The following is a 14,713-nucleotide window of genomic DNA, read 5'->3' as shown; positions in this document are numbered from 1 at the left end:
CTACTCCACTCCACTCCATGCCACTGCACTCTACCCTGCACTACTCCACTCTACACCACTGCAATCTACTCTCCACCACTCTAAGCCACTCTACACAACTACACTCTACGTCACTGCATTCTGCGCCACTGGATGCTAAGCCATTCCACTCTACAACACTAATCTATGACACTGCACGCTCTACTTTAGGCCACTGCACTCTACGAAACTCTACTCTGCACCACTCTAGGCCACTGCACTCTACCCTGCACCACTCCACTGCACTCTGCACCACTGCACTCTACTCTGCACCGCTCTACACCTCTGCACTCTACTCTGCACCACTCTATGCCTCTGAGCTCTACACTGCATCTCTATGCAACTGCACTCAATGCCAGTGCACTCTGTGCCACCCTGCAACACTGCACTGTATGTCACTTTACTCTACACCCCTCTATATTATGCTGCTGCACTCAACACTACTGCACTCTGCGCTACTCTACTCTGCACAACTCTATTCCAGTCCACTCTACTCCAGTCTACGCCACTCCACTATACACTACTCCACTCTATGCCACTCTCCAGGCAACTCCAAACCACGCTACGCTATTCCAAGCCACCCTACGCCAAGCCACTCCACTCTACTCCGCGCTGCTGCACAACATGGCTAATAGACATTGGCAAAGCCAACAGATCTCGATTAGACAAAATCTATTGACTTTGCCAATGCTTGTTCTCAAATGAATTGCTTGCGCGTTCCCTAATCTAATCACCATCATCAGATCAGCCAATAAAACAACCCAGAGAAACCACAGACCTCACCTGCAGCGCCACTGGAAACCAGGGCCATTCAGGAAATGTAGTGTTAGGACTTAATTCTTCAAACATGTCATTAGAAGTAAATGTTGCCCACATTGTCTCGAGTTCCCATTCATCTAAGTTCCTGCATTTTGCTGGCTACTGAATCTAGGCATTCCAGTTTTCCCAGTTTGCTCTCAGAATACCTCCTGCACCCAAAGTCAATACAGGATCAGGCTCAAGTCAAGTTTAGAGGAAGAGGTAGAAAGCACTGCCTTGTCCTAACCACACCGCCTTCCCACAGAGGCTCTCGTGCTAAACTCCCCCACCCCTCTGACTGAACTGCAGGCTCTCTGCTGTTTACTTCCGCCCTGCGGTAAACGTCTGACTCACTGTGCTGGCAATGTGTGAAAAGGGCAATGTTTGAGAGAAAGATATCAATGCAAGGTTATGCCACAGTCAATCCACTTTCAATTTCAGTACTTCCACTCCATGAAAATGCTGACATTGAACAAAGATAGTTTATTTACACATTTCCCTGTAAATGAATAACCTGCAAGTCAACCTTTTTATGTATAATAAAGATACTTATACGTTGTGTAAATAATATAAACTATCTTCTTTAAGATGCATGTTGTTGCTAATACATACAGATATTCCAGAGGTGTCCACCATAGGCCCAGGAGGGCTAGATGCATGGCAGATTTTCTGCATAAGATATATATGCATTCAACGAACCGAATACAAATTCATTTACATAGTCATCTCTCATGGACCTACACTGGGCCTCCCTGACACTCATTTGCATAGTCTGCAGATAAAAAAAAAATCTGGCATGGATCCAGTAACCCATGGACTTACATTGGACATTCCTGATACTCATTTACATAATCCGTGGTTACCAGAAAATCTGGAATGGATCCAGCCCTCTTGGGCCTACACTGGACATCCTGCATACTTAGGGCTGGATTTAAATCTTGGCAGATGGGTTACTTCGTCACAACGGTGACGGATATCCCGTCCCTCAAAATATAAACCCAATTATATCCTATAGGATTTATATTTCAGCGGACGGGAGTAATCCGTCCCTTAATTAGATACTCAGAGGTTACAATAAAAATCTGCATGGATCCATCCTCGTGAACATCGCTAATTTACAATAAAAATTTGCTATGAAACAGCCCTCCTGGATTTTTGTTGGACATCCGAGACACTCATTTGCATAGTTAGCAGTTACCATAAAAATCTGGCATGGAGTGAGCCCTCATGGACCTACATTGGACATCCCCAACAATCATTAAAATAGCAAGCAGTTAGCACACAAATGTGGCACAGGCCGAGCCCTCCTGGACCTACGTTGGACATCCTTCATACATACATATTAAATACATGGAGTAGTCAAATACATGGAGTAGTCAATGCTAACACACATACATTGATTTTTAAACACAACTCTTACAAACAAGAGTTTATTCACACATTAATGCATCAGTTAGAAACTGGCCCTTGTTAGGGCTCCCGGTTTATGGCTGGCTGCCTCAAAACAAACAATAGGATAGCTAATTCACTGCTACTGAGCGTCAAGTGCAATTTACAAACATTTACAGATATTAATCTCATTGCAATGTTTTTCATGGCTTCTAATTTAACTAAGTGTTTTGCAAAATTACATCAACTTTCGTTGTCAACGTGTAAAATGTAAATTTTTCCGAGTTTAATTTTAACAAACAAAAACAACAGACTGATATTTAAAATATCAAAACTGGAAACTATGTGCACGCCTGGGCCTAAATAAATATCTTTATAGTACCCTGAGATGGTTCTGTGAACAGTATCACACTGTTAGTACAAATACTACTAGAATGTATTTACAAAGGCATACTTGCGTCAGTGTCGCCGGGGTGTATAAAGTACTGATTATTCAATATTTGCCACGCATGTACGTCATTCCTCTGTGAGGTTTCTGAGATCGGTTTCCTTTACCTTATCGGGCCCGATTTACCAAGAAAAGTGTTTGCATCCAGGGGCGTAGGAAGCGGGGTGCGGTGGGTGTGGGTAGCCCCGGGTGTCATCACTGAGGGGGGTGACAAAATGCCAAAAATATGTGTTTAAAATAAAATATAAATTTGAAGGCTCACAATTTTTTTTGAAAAAAAATATTCAATATTCAATGTGGGGTGGGAGGGCTTGATAAGAAATTTTCCGCACCGGGTACCACCTGACCTTGCTTTGCCACTGTTTGCATCGGTGTGACAGACACAGTTTAGGAAGGCAATTAAAACTCATCTCTTCCCTGTGGCTTAGGCTCTAGTGTTTTTGGTCTGCCTGTAGTAAGCGTCGGGACGCCTCTTTGCTGAGGCAGCTGTTGCGCTATACAAGTTGGACTAACATAACATAACATAACATAACATAACATAACATGACACGTGGAGGACTCGCGGCCTACTCGAGTCTTATTTGCAGAACACTACAAGGGTGGATTTCAGCAAAATCTCTGTGAATCGTGCCTAATCCAGTTTTATTTTTGCCTGGAGAGGCGCCAAAGGGCAGCACTTCAGTCAAAACCAAATTACTACTTTTTAACCCTTTCTTAAAATACTTGGCTAATCTTTAACATTCCCCATTGAATTTGGCACCTTATACTCTCAACAAAAGAGTCAGGAAAAGTGTGATCTGTCTCACTAAATGCAATGGTGCCCACAGACGAAGGAGCCTGCCATCTTCTCTCAATCATGGGGCATGCTTCCTCCAGGAATATGACACTTTGCAACGCACACGTTACAACGTGTGTCATTACAACGCATTTTTTACATTGCAAAATCCATTACAACGCATATTGTTTCAACGCATCTCAATGCAACGCATAATCGATTACAATGCAATTACTATTCTAACTCCACTGGGGCGTTACTTTGGGGAATGCGTTGTAATGGATTATGCAATGTAATGACATGCGTTGTAATGGATTATGCAATGTCAAAAATGCGCTGTAATGACACGCGTGTGTTGTAAACTATGTTCCCTTCCTCCAACAATCTTGAGAAAACAGCACTGGAACGCACTTTCTAGTTTGCTGTATTTTCACCTGCTCCCCGCTGAGCCCGTCCTCAGCCTCATGATTCCTGCCGGAGGCATTTACACTTAGTTTTTACACCCCAGTGGTTTTAGCTCGCTGGGAATGTCATAATAGTCTGTTTACTTTTCTTTCTGCACAGTGCAGCCCAAGGCGATTTGCACTATTCTTAAGTCCCTCGTCAGTTTTTATGAGTCAACCTAAGGTTTATGAGGGTGGGGTGAACACAGACTTAGAGAGGGGCGTGGCTATGGTTAGCATAGCAGGTGCAGTAGCCCTGGAGTGTGAGAGACACCCAATTATTGTTGCCTTTTATTGGCCAATCGGTGAGGGGTGCATTAGGGGCCAGCCCACCTTTGCTACACCACTGCACTGAAAATTAATACCCAAGATGTGGAATATGAAGATATGTAATAGTCGATTTTGTCTAACACAAGCACAAAGTCTAGAATGCTTCCCTGGCATTTACTAGCAATCTACTTTAAATTAAAATCTAAATCCCCCAGTTTAATACTGTATGGAATGCAACGAACACACTCCTATTAGCTCTGCGCTCGTTCATATACTGTACGCTGCTGCACTTCTGATCACTGCACGTCTCTTGTTTCATGGCAGAGAACGTGGGGGTAGAATTTGAAGAGAGGATACTCCATTGTAACAGCAACAATGTAGCCTTTCCACCAAACTGAAGGTCTGCTGCCATATTTAGAGCTGGGCGGACCTTGAGTATGTCTGCGACAGAGGCTAAGCCGCATCAGGGCCGACCTGGCTGTAGCGGGACCCGCTCGTTTCCCCGGTGGGCCACCAGGGTGGGGGCCGGTTTTGGGCCCTGGGAGGGTGGGGTGTGTGTTTTTGTTACTGTGGGCCGGCAATATTGGCCCGTGTAACAAAATTGTCCAAAACGGGCCTTGCAAACATCTCGGCCGCACCGCCCCCTCCTCCCCGGGGGGCTGGCCGAGCAGTTTGCTGGGGACGGTTTTGGTTCACAGTCCGGCCCTGCTCCGCATCTGTCACCGACATACTCCCCCAACACCCTAACAGGGTTAGGGCCAACGGAAGCTTAGCCATTCAACCACTGCCCGATTTAGAGTGGGAGGTTGATTGGCCAGTGTTTACTCTCTCTTACCACAACGATAAACGGACAGTAAGTGACCTCCACACCATGGGAGAAAACTCCCATAGTGTGCGTCATTAGTTTTTGTTTGTTGAAAAACAAAATCTCACTTTAGGATTTTGTTTTTGAAAAAACAAAAACAAGTTAAAAGTTTTGCGGACGGTACCAACATTTTGATGGTACAGTCCGTCAAACTTTTAACTCATTGACAGGAACCCCTGTCACTGGCCGTATCAAGCATCTGGTGTTTTGTAGCAGTGTAGCAATTTTAAAAGTACTGCAGAGTTCCTTGCATATCCAACAGTTTTCAGGCATAAAAGTGTCAAGATAATTCTGGTGATGAATGTACCTGCTGGAAAAAGAAAAATCGGAGCTTTGTCTAGTGGCAGTTTTGACTCATCTAAGGTAGCGCAGAGGGTTAATATGCCTGCTGCAAAGAACGTGCACTATGCATATAATAGAACAGTATTTTATGTGCATAGCTCAGTGGGTTACTGCTTTTGTCACAGAGATCCTTTTGTTACTGTCCAGTTCAAAAATTACAATACTAATCTAGGTTACAAAGTATTTTTTTTCTCCCAGTCTTTCATTATCCTAATTTTGCTAAAAGGGTTGGTTTGAGTAGAAATAAATTATTACTAGTAAAGTCACCCTAACCACTGTGTTACGTTCTGAATCTTGAGTTTGTGCTTCCCCAGACCAAGCACTCTTAAGAATGCCTATCAGTATGAATGACATGTCAATCCTGCACCTTGTAGTCCTTATCTAACATTTTCTATACACTGAACTACACATTGATTTACACGTATGATTCATTGTCTATGTATGCGTGTGGGATGTAAAAAGCTCTGACACCCTGCCCTGGTATGAGAGGCGCTATAAAACAAATGAAATACATGTGAGAGAGGGGCTATGGAGAGATGACAGTCACTGTTGGAGGGCGATAAGGACTGAATCACTGAAGAGCCCCAGTAAAGACTGCCGTATCCTCATGCACTGTAAAGTCATTATTTACTGGATTGCCGTATCCTCGTGCACTGTAAAGTCATCATTTACTGGATTCCCGTATCCTCGTGCACTGTAAAGTCATCATTTACTGGATTGCCGTATCCTCATGCACTGTAAAGTCATTATTTACTGGATTGCCGTATCCTCGTGCACTGTAAAGTCATCATTTACTGGATTCCCGTATCCTCGTGCACTGTAAAGTCATCATTTACTGGATTGCCGTATCCTCGTGCACTGTAAGGTCATCATTTACTCAGGGCCGGACTGAGAACCAAAACCGGCCCTGGCAAAGTGCTCGGCCGGCCCCTGGGGGTGCGACCGAGCCCTTTGCCGGGGCCGGTTTTCTTTGCAGCTATGCTGCAAAAACGGCCCTGTAACAAAAACGGGAACCGGCCCCCACCCTTGCGGCGCACCGGGGGATTGCCCGGTGCCCGCAACGGCCAGTCCGGCCTGCATTTACTATGCTTCAACAACTAATACATTGAATATATAATTAAAAATATTTTGTAGAATGCGCCATTTTGGCAATTTTTACCCAAATGTTCTTGGGGGGAGAACCCCCATGTAGTGGTCAGGCTCGCTTGCTCGCTCTGCACCGTACGGGGGATGGTCTGACAAAATTTGCCAGGGCTGCTTTGGGTTACTACTAGTCCGGTCCTCACCACCGCGACTGCAGTTCCTGTCGATGACTGGAGTGGTCTGCTCAGCCGGTGGATATCTTAAAATTCACAGTAAAGGGACTCCCTTCAGTGAGGCAAAGTATAGTTCTCACAGACAGACGGAGTACAATCCATTCGCCAAAATCTAAGTCAGGCACAAGATCTTAAACCTGCTTTTTTGACTACAAGCTTCTCTTTTCTTCTTCAAAGATTGGGTCCTTAATGAAGGTGGTAAAGATGAAATCTCAGCAATTTCGTCAATATTTCCCAGCCCTGAGATCACAAGACTTTCTCGCGGTGAAGGAGCATGTGCTTTGTGTATTTGTCGTTGCCATTTTAATCTTCTCTGCAAACAGGACAAATCAGCTGGGAGCTAGAGCAAGAAAATGCAAATCCTGCAAGGTATTATCTGTCTCCAAAGGCATCATCAAACAAAAACAAACATTGGCAAAGTCATCAGTTTTGGCAATAGAAAACGTGTTTTTCTTCTGCAATCATATGCAGTAAAAATAAAATTGACAAAGATATGAAAATGAAAGGATGGGCCAGCAATCCCACGACACCTGTAGTGGCACTGAAGAACACTCCTTTTTAGGCAGAGGTACACATGAAAATCAGGAAAAATGCTGTCAATCACACTGCATGACAGCCAATGGATGAAGTGGGCTGAACCAAGTCACAAGCTGTGGAGGGTGGCAGCAAAATATGAATAACTCTTGGACTGATCAGTGGATGTAGAAGGCAAAATGCTGTCACTCATGTAAATCAGTGGTAGCAACTTCACTGCAATGATTGTAGAAAAGTAGTCGCCTTGTTGGGTGTGGGATCAGATCACAATGACCTGCGGGGGTTGACGCCTTCTCCGAGAATAAGGGTAAGTATTCTCAGGACCTATTTGCTTGGTTATTATGGGAACTCCGAGTCATCAAATTCCAGAACGATGATAGTAAAACTAACCGGACGCTTCCCACACACGAGCAACGGCGAAACCAGATCTTGAGGGACCTTCCAGAAGTGGTCGATAACGCTCTACGCCAGATCAAGGGATATGTTTTTTAAACCCAGTTGAACGTTATGAGCCAATTAGGAACAGAACAAGCAAATGTACCCTACTCATCATGAGGAGGTCTGCAAACTGAGTGATATAACCCCATTTGGTGGAATTCACAAAGGCTTAAGTGCATTCAACAACTATTGACAGATTTGATAACCACCATGGGTTGGAGGAGTCCACATATGTGCGAGGTAGAGAGAGAAGCATAACAGAACTGGGTTCAGCTACAGGCTCAAATCATCTCCGAGAGGTCACCATTTTGAAGCGGCAGCGACATGGGATGGTCATTGGAAATGCCCCAGGTACATTATCATACATTTGCAGAGAACAAAACCTCAAATAAATTGAAGTGTTTATATTATCCAGGACTGATGTTCTTTCTGTACAGTCTCACCACACTGTTGCATCTATTACAAACATGGCCTCATGCCAAAGTATCATGTACACATCTCTTGTACATTTGTTGACCCAGGATCAGAAACAATATCTCTGTTTCTAGAAGCACCAGCCCAAATCTCTTTCAATTCGGAAAGATCTGAAGACGCACCTCTTCCTGGAACACTGCACCAAAACACCACACAATTCTCAGAAGTGCTCCGTCTCAGGATATGTTACTCTCAGTGCTCTTTGGTCATCAGTACAGACCTCCATTCCTCTGGCTAGATTTGCACTATGTAAATACTACCTATAGGAAGAGGTGTGGCGCAGCGGACAGGGTGCCTGACGCTGGACCACAGGGTTCACAGTTCGATCCCCGGTGTCGACGGCAGATTAGTCCAGCACCATGTGACTCTGGGCAATAGCTTGCTTAATCTTCCTGACGGCCCCCAGTGCCGGGACACCTCTGTCGGAGGTAGCTGTGTGTTTTAAAAATGCTGGCAATTGCATCTATATATACTGAGTTGTAGCCAGATATATATAAAAATTGATGCAACGATTTAGTACATACATGTAAAACAGCTTTATTAAACTGTCCTAATCCACTATGCAAAATACTGCTCTCTCTGCCTCCAGTTCCTTGGGTACAAGAAGAAATATTATTTGGGAAACAAGCAACAGACATGAATGGAGCAGTGTACACTGCCTGCGGCTGTGTGTCAGAATATTGCATACAGAAACATCATCTGATTTAAATATTGTGCTTGAAATGCCATTTACAAAAATACTCTCCAAGGGAATGCGCAATTTACCTTAACTCCATATTTTCATAGACAATATTTAGGACTCTGAATTTATCTCGGACAATATTCTGACAGCGATATTCTGGCACCATACCACCTTGGCTCCGGTAATGAAGCCTTGATTCTGAAAGGTTTGTGTTTTCAAGACAATGGATGCTCCAATCTTTGCCTTTTCCCATATGTCCGACAGATGACGTCAAGGGTTCTGGTCTTGCTGTACTTATAAGCAGGGCCGGACTGGGAACGCAACTGGCCTTGGCAATTGAGTCGGGAGGGGGTGGTGCGCATGGAAAACACTGCAGCAGCTTTTGTTATAGGGGCCGATATTGCAAATGGCCCCAGGTCGGCCCATCAGGGAAACACCCGGTGCCCACTACGGCCAGTCCGGCCCTGCTTATAAGAGCACAGTAACTGCCACGTTTGACAGTACTACTGAAAGAATACATATTTTATTCAAGAGTAGATTTGCGGTCAACATTGACCGAACATTTTTGGGCATTGAACAGCCTACAAATTTCCAATATCATCCAATTATTTTACTTTCTTTTAGTTTAATTTTTTTTCACTTTTCCCCAGCTTTAACCACTGGATGTCAAGACTTGACAATCATCCTCTCCCTCTGTCCTTGCTCTTTTGGGACACATTCCAAATAGAAATAATAGAAATATCAGCATTTGTAAAGCGCACAGCTACCTCCGGAGAGGTGTACTGGCGCTTGGGGCCATCGGGAAGATAAAGCGAGCTATTGCCCAGAGTCACATTTTGCTGGGCTAACCTGCTGTCGACGATCGAACCGTGAGCCCCCGTGATCCGGAGTCAGCCATCCTGGCTGCTGCACCACACCACTTCCCCTGGAAGAGAGGTGTGTGTTACTTTGTAACTTTGTGTGTATGTGTTTAGTTATTCTGGGCATTGGTGCTCCAACTAAAGTATCACCTCCTACATAGGTTAAAAAAAACGCACACAAAAAAAAACACTTGAAGAGAAAATAGTGATGGTTTTCTATACAAGGTCACACAAGCATTCCGCCTGTTAACCTATCCATGTGAATGACACAGATTATTTAATTTTTAAATGTAATTCAAGAAAAAAATCGCACATAGTAATTCATTGCAGAAAATGTAACCACCTAAAAATAAAAAATATCACTAAAAAGCCAAGACCAAATTAAAGGTTCTACTGTGGCATCACAAACTGTTTGGGAGAGAACAAATATGTCCGATGGTTCATAAACCGTATCACAAAAGGTGATTTAAACAAGGACGGTTGGTCCTGTAAATGTAAAAAGATCAGAAGGGCTGACAAATAACCTTTAAAAAGGTGCCCAGAGCAGGCTCTTGTGGGGCCAAAGACAAAAAACTACAAAATAAATAAGTAGAAAGAGTAAGGAACCAGACCACTAGAATTGACTGCTACACCTAACATTATCAGCAGAATCATTCCTTATGACTAGTCAACACACATCACTAGCAGGGTTAAAGGAATGCCAACAGCAGCCGTTCAAACCAGCGGCATCCAATGGTGGACCAGGAGGCCTGGATCACGAGAGAATTTAGGGAGAACCATTGACTAGATAAATAATAATGTAAATCTTTGCCTGGCAATGTGACTGACTCTGCCCCGCCCAACCACCTTGGTCAACACGAATCCAATGCTTCATGGCCTAGAAGCAATTACGTTTTGCAATGTATGTGCAATGCAAGCTCAATAAACATTCATATTTCAACACTAGTGTAGACATAATTACGAAATAATTTCCATCCCATTTTACCAGTAGGGCAACGCGTTAAGCATTAATTGTGCCTGATGTTATAACCACTTATAAATTAGCGGGATACAAAAGACCGCTAAACGCTTGGTTTAGCATAAATGTTATTTGCAAAGGTTGCAGTAAGTGCAAAACCTCAGCGGTCACATGCAGGGCTTTAAGTAAGATTAAAAAACTGGGGCGGTTTCTCATAGGGGCGGGCCGATGTAATTTAGGGCGTGGCTTGAAACACAAGCTAAAAATCGGTACTTAGCATAGTGTGCTGCCCCACTGGTATTTTGCTGCTTCGGTCAATGGATTCAGATATATAACACAACAAGTAACATTACACCTACAACAAGCCAAGACTATTGGCTTTGTCAGTGGTTGTAAATTGTAGAAGATAAATCAGCAACAACTATGACTTTGTTGTATTCCATATTGAAAATGCTTCCAATCTTGTGGGCGAGGTTGTGGCGTAAGTCTAGAGCTGCCAACTTTAGAGCTGAGAAAGCAGGTTCGAGCCCGACGTCGGCTCAACATCTTGTGATTCAAAACATGAAAATGTCCTAGTGTAATATAACCGGTGCTCATGTGAAGCGCTCCAAGTTTGCGCTATATAAGACTGAAAAATTAGTCTCTTTGAAGTTACATCAAAAGCAGTGATGGCTGGTACTGTTGCAGAATAATTTTTTTTCCACCCTAACGGTAAAAATAGAGAGCCCGATAGGGACCCGTCTCGGCACCTGCTTTTAAGAACTGCCGGTGCTGAGCACCGGCAGGTACCGGCCCACTTGCTGCGGTTTTATTGAGTGGGCTGCGTCGGCCAACGGACGTGCGCAGCACTACGGAGGTAGTGCTCACGATGGCCGTTGGCCAACCGGTGCATCAAAGAGGCTAAAGCCCTGGTCACATGAAAGATTTGCACCGGGGAGATTTTGCATTCAGTTGTGCCTCGCCCTCTTTTGTACTCCTTTAAATGCATGATCACCCCCAAAACTGATCCTAAGCAACCCCTTCAACAAGTCTTTTCAATGTGTGACACGAATATCTCAATCCTCAGGTATGGTTACATGTGGCAATACTGACATTGGTTATGCACAGCGCTTAGAAATGTCACATGTGCAGTATGAAGTGCTATATTACGAAGTTATTACTTTTACTGGGCCTGCCATAATGTTACACAACCTGCCTACAAGCAGTGTTCGCCCTTACCTCCTAATGTTCTATCCTACATATGCAACTCATTATTGCAAACGTATGCAATACATGCACTAAGGGACGAATAATTGCAAACCGTACACTAATTGCCAACATGTTACACACTCATAGGGCCCGATTACAAGTGGGTCGGTTAAGCCCCTTTTTAGGAATTACGAGTTTTCTTTTATTTAACGCGTCCGATATTTATCGGTTGTGTTAAATATGCCAAGGCTCGTTAAATTTCGACAGGTCAAACCTACCGAAATTTAACAGGGTTAAAGTATACGTAATTTACTGTATCATGCGGATATTGGTGCATTAAACGACAAAATAGGCATGCCATTCCCCATAAACTCGTAATAGGTGCTATTTATCGCACTCGATAAATATCGTATCCCATAGATTCGTAATTTACCAGGTGCGCTAAACATTCCCTACTCTCGTAATCAGTGCCCTAGTGTTCTATTTTTTCGCTCCTAAACTTTTAGCCTACAAGAAGCACTATCAAGCTGTAGCGTACGCAGTGTAACTTTTCTTGGGGCGTAGAGAAGTGTGGCTCAATGGTTAGAGCGGCAGACCCTGATGCAGTAGTCTGGCCGGGACCAGGGTTCAACTCCCGCCTCGGCGGGTCTCGGGCTCAATTTCCTCGGACCTTATAATTCTTGCCTCGGTGCCTATTCTAATCATGAGTCCCTCTGGGCAATAGCTTGCTTAATCTCTACAAAGTCCCCAACAACGCAATAATTTTTGGGTGCCCGTTCTCGCAATATTAGCAGAACATGTGTAATAAGCTTCAATATTGCGAGAACGGGCACCCAAAATTTTTTGCCTATGAAATGAAATGATTACGCACTTGTATAGCGCACACCTACCCGTAGGCATCTCGGCGCTTTTACGAATACCGCCGAGGAACCCTTCCTGGCCTTTCCCTGTGAGGAGCCCACTCCTGGGCACCCCCAAGGTGAAGTCAGGCATCCTCAGCGTTGTTGGGGACGTCAACCACTTTCCTGTGCGTGACCCCATTTCTGAAATTTTAAGCATAATTCAATATTGTTTGGCATCTTGCATTTGCCAAACAATATTGAATTATGCTTAAAATTTCAGAACTGGGGTCACACAAAAGCAGCTGCCTGGTGTGCCAAAAATCCTGAGTGAAACTGTGAAAAGAGAGAGAAAGGTAGAGAGAGGCAGCGATCAGGAAAGTGGTTGACGGGAAGAAAAGAGAGGCGAGAGACATATCACTTCCCCAGTGGGCCAGTTGGAGGGGGAGGCCCTAGGCAAATAACCACTTTGCCGACGCCTTAAAAAGTCAATCCCAAATAAAATAAATTAGAATCAGACGTGTTGAAAGTGGAGTCGATGTTGGGAAACCCGCCTCCTGGTGGGTGGAGCTGGGTGGGGTGTGCGGCAGACGTGCAAACATACTGAAAACTTTGAGGAGATACTGTGAACAAAGAACTCGGGACAAGTCTCCGCACCTCGCACAAAGCTGTCAGCGCACGCAATTAAACTCGAATTTCTTCCAACCGTGAAGAAATCGGATTTTTCCACGAAATTCCCAGCGCTCTGGAGCAAACGAAGGGCAGCTACTCAGTCCTCCATACACGCAGCACTCTGTAACACCACGAGAAATAGGAGATTCTGCGACGTGACGTCATCCTGGCAGGGCCAACTCAGCCCTTCATCCTGCCGAGACCGGTAACTCGTATACCCTGAAGCCTGTCAAATACTCATCAGTCCTGCACAGAGCTTATACAGCGTCGTAAGTAACTGCTCAAAAAATAAATCCACAACGTTTCTGCTACCGCTCGCAACTATTTTATTTCCGTTCTGTGAACAACTATTTGTATTTCTTTTTTCTGGTTTTATAAAGTGCCAACATGCCTTGAGCGAACGAAAGCGCTCCGCATTATCGACATGAAAACGCGTTTACAAAAATAACACAATTAGGGTGTTAAAACAAAATCAAGACAGATAAGAAATACGCTTACAATGACTTACACAAATGCAATAAACAGCGGCGAGAACGTAAGCAACATTCACATAAAACTCAAAAAGCACATCTACAAGTATGCCCTGCACATGTGTGTATACAAAGGATTCGGAAAGGAAGCGGTTAATTTGGCTCCGGTCAGCGCCTAAATGAAACAGCCCCCTCTCGGTCCACGTGGAGCTGTACAAACACCGCTGAGCCCGAGACGCCACGCCCACCCCCGGCCCCCTCACTAGAGGGCGCTGGACGTTTCCATAGAACAATATTTTAGCTAAATTTCCGCCAGATCTAGCTGGGGTGAGGAGAGATGCGCCGGTAAAGTGGCGCAAGTTTGGGAGGAAGAGTGGTACTTACAGCGCGTGCAGCCGCGTCCGTCTGTCTGTCCCTCAGCGCCCGTGCCGTGTGTGCAGAAGGACGCAGAGTACAGCGCGGCAGAACTTCTGCGAAACCCGAGCCCCTGCCCCGCGGCGAAGAGGCGTTCATTGGGCCCGGCTGGGCAGAACCCGCGGTTAACTCTTTCAGGGCTGGCGGGGACCCGAGCAGGCTTCACACGTGTGCAGTGCAGCTACTCTACAGCTTATTAACAAGTTTTGCACCAGCGCAAATTAAGGTTTAAACGCACATGGTGTTGTGTTTTTCTTTTTAATTCATAGAATTCACAATTTTTATGAGAATTTTGAAGTTCTTGCACAAGAAAGTCACGCGCTCGCGCTCCATGATATGGCCACTGACTCAGAATATTTACGAGGCCACGTGCCACTGACTAAGGTACCCCTGGCCATTATCCAGCGCAGCTGGCTTGGTTGCAAAATACCTATTGTGGGCTTTCCAAGAGCTTGCAGGGTCTTCCGGCCCGCCCACCTTCTACCATTGGTTGTTTTTATTGTCCCCTGTCATTGGCTTT

The 14,713-nt window shown here is 44.7% G+C and overlaps 1 protein-coding gene across 1 annotated transcript in view; it reads right to left on the bottom strand.

The window, feature by feature from the left end:
* Nucleotides 1-14,284, bottom strand: part of LOC144799464 (excitatory amino acid transporter 1-like) — a 174,383-nt gene extending 160,099 nt beyond the window's left edge. Inside the window, exon 1 of the mRNA XM_078670786.1 lies at nt 14,164-14,284. The gene's annotated coding sequence lies outside the window, so the exon portion shown is untranslated. The remainder of the gene's footprint in view (nt 1-14,163) is intronic.
* Nucleotides 14,285-14,713: the final 429 nt, after the last annotated feature.

This window comes from Lissotriton helveticus, chromosome 12 (assembly GCF_964261635.1).
Source record: "Lissotriton helveticus chromosome 12, aLisHel1.1, whole genome shotgun sequence".
NCBI classification, from domain to species: Eukaryota; Metazoa; Chordata; class Amphibia; order Caudata; family Salamandridae; genus Lissotriton; species Lissotriton helveticus.
The sequence above is the reverse complement of the archived record's forward strand: the minus strand, read 5'-3'. Positions and strand labels throughout refer to the sequence as shown.